The following is a 2,851-nucleotide window of genomic DNA, read 5'->3' as shown; positions in this document are numbered from 1 at the left end:
TCTTAGGTGGAGAGCAAATGTTTTGAGAATGATGAGGGCAATGAATGTACAAATGTGCTTTACACAATTGATGTATGTATGGATTGTGATAAGAGCTGTATGAGCTCCTAATAAAACAATATTAAAAAAAGGAAAGTAGATGAATTAATATAATGAATCCTTAGGTATTCAACTCCCAGATCCACAATGATCAATGAATCAATTCACAGCCAGTCTTGCTCATCCATCCTCCACCCACCTCTCCATTTCCTAAATAAGTCTGAAGAAATCCCAATAATGACAGCATTTCACCCTGAAAACAGTTCAGTGTGTATTTCTAAAAATGATTAGTAGTGTTTGAAACATAAAAATAAGCTGCCATTATTTCTCCTGCAATACAGCACCGATTTCCTTTAGATAATTAACTCTCTGGTGTTTCTACCTCTCCTAGGAGTCCCCATGGCGTAGTGGGTAAGCAGTAGACTACTACCAGTAAGGTCAGCGGTTCAAATCCACCAGCAGGTCCTCGGAGAAAGATGTGGCAGTCTGCTTCTGTAAAGATTTCCAGCCTTGGAAACCTCTTGGGACAGTCCTACTGTCCTGCCGGGCCTGTCTGAGAGGAGTTGGCTTAGAATCCCGGGCTGGTGATGCTGGGTCCATTCCAGCTCCTGGTAACCCCGTGTGTGCAGGGCAGAGCTGCTCCATCAGGTCCTCACGGCTGGGATCTTTCAGAAGTTGATCTGCAAGTCTGTCTCCCAACATGGGTTCGATTCACTGACCTTCCTACTCAACAACTGGTACCATATGGGCCTATCCTTAATCATTCAGTGTTTCTATTTCCCAATACGTAAGATCACAATAAGATCAGACATTATGACCAACATTATGACCAGTCTCTTTAAATCTATAGTTTCCTCTTTCTTCTTCCCCTCCACTTCCTCTTCCTTGTCTCCCTCCTACATATGTTTGGAGGAATAAAAGGATCTTCAGTGGGATAGTGGGTTACACTTCAGGCTGCTTACTACAAGGTCACCAGTTTGAACCCACCAGCTGTTCTAAGGGAGAAAGAAGAGGGTTTTTTACTTCTGTGAAGATTTACAGTCTCAGAAACCCACAAGGGGAAGTTCTACTCTGCCCTGCTGGGTCACTGTCAGTCAGAATTGACTCAATGGCAGTAAGTTTAGTTTGAGCTTATGAGAAACTGTAGAATCTACCAGATTTTGCCTTTTGCTGATTGCAGTGGTGTCTGCCCCTGGAGTCTCTATAAATGGTTAATGAGCTCGAGACACTTAAGAGTATTTCTAATGCTAGTGTAATGATGCGTTCCTGGCTGATGCCTGAGACCTTTTGACACGATTCTAGTAATCTCTGATGACTTCCTTACTTTCTGATATATCAAGATGTCCAGGCTTAAAGTTCACAATTACTCTTCAGATCAGAGAATAGCTATTTTCTTTAAGGAGTCCTTGTTTCCTTTGATGGGGACTGGATTGTAGAAATCACAATCTTGGTGGGAGGGGTGTATAACTGAATATATATATATATATATATATTTACACAGACACACCTAGGTATTTTAAGACCAAAGGCATCATGAGTTCATACAATCCACACCAGAAATGTTTGTTCTTGATTCCACCAACATATTGCTCATAATTATGTCAATAAAAAATTAGATGATTATTAACACTTAAACTCTTTATAGCCTCTTTTGTCATTAGGACATATCTCCTAGGGATGTACATCAAATTACTGATTAAACATTGTTTGGATCCAGTTCTCTCTTACGTTTCTGTCGCAGATTCATTCTTTATGTTGGCAGCATCCGGTTGCTGTGGCTGGCAGACTGTGGATTTCATTTCCTTGCTGACGTAACCAGATTTCACTCGGCTTCTTGGGGAGCTCTCTGGACCTGGGCCTGGGCCTGTCCATCTTTAAATCTGGAAACAGATAATAAATAGTTCTTATGCTTTAAATATGACTTTTTATGAAACTCATCAGAGAAAATACTGCTTTCAGAAATCCAGGGAGGATGATCCCTTCAGGACCAGTGGTGTGAGTGGCGATACTGGGAGGGTAGAGAGAAGGTGGGTTGGAAAGGGGGAACTGATTACAAGGATCTACATATAACCTCCTCCCTGGGGGATGGACAACAGAAAAGTGGGTGAAGGGAGACGTCGGACAGGGCAAGATATGACAAAATAATAATTTATAAATTATCAAGGGTTCATGAGGGAGGGGGGAGCAGGGAGGGAGGGGAAAATGAGGAGCTGATGCCAGGGGCTTAGGTGGAGAGGAAATGTTTTGAGAATGATGAGGACAATGAATGTACAAATGTGCTTTACCCAATTGATGTATTTGTGGATTGTGATAAGAATTGTATGAGCCCCTAATGAAAAATTAAAAAAAAAAAAGAGTTTGGCTTTAGCATGAAGACAAGCAAGAATCACCCTCCTGTGTCTTAAACTGTCCAATGTCTCCCTTTACCCACATTTCTGTTATTTCTCGCCCTCGGTCAGAGGGGGTGCTATATCCAACCTTGTGATGGGTTCCCCCTTTATCCTCCTCCCCCCACCCCCACTGTTCTCCTACCCTTATATATTACTACTCCCATTATTGTTCCTGAGAGTTTGATATGTCCTGAATTCCATGTGTCGACGGCGCTTACCAATGTGTGTACTCCGGTCTACCAGATTTGTAAGGTAGAACTGGGTCATGATAGTGGGGTGAGGTGGGGGAAGGAAGCATTCAGGAACTAGAGGAATGATGTGTGATTCATTGGTGCTATACTGTACCCTTGTTGAATCGCCCCTTCCTTATAGCCCTTCTGTGGGGGGATATCAAATTGTCTGCAGATGGGCTTTGGGTCTAC

Source organism: Echinops telfairi, unplaced genomic scaffold, assembly GCF_000313985.2.
Source record: "Echinops telfairi isolate 266 unplaced genomic scaffold, ASM31398v2 ScPeMD7_25;HRSCAF=90, whole genome shotgun sequence".
NCBI classification, from domain to species: domain Eukaryota; kingdom Metazoa; phylum Chordata; class Mammalia; order Afrosoricida; family Tenrecidae; genus Echinops; species Echinops telfairi.
Note: the sequence above shows the minus strand (reverse complement) of the source record.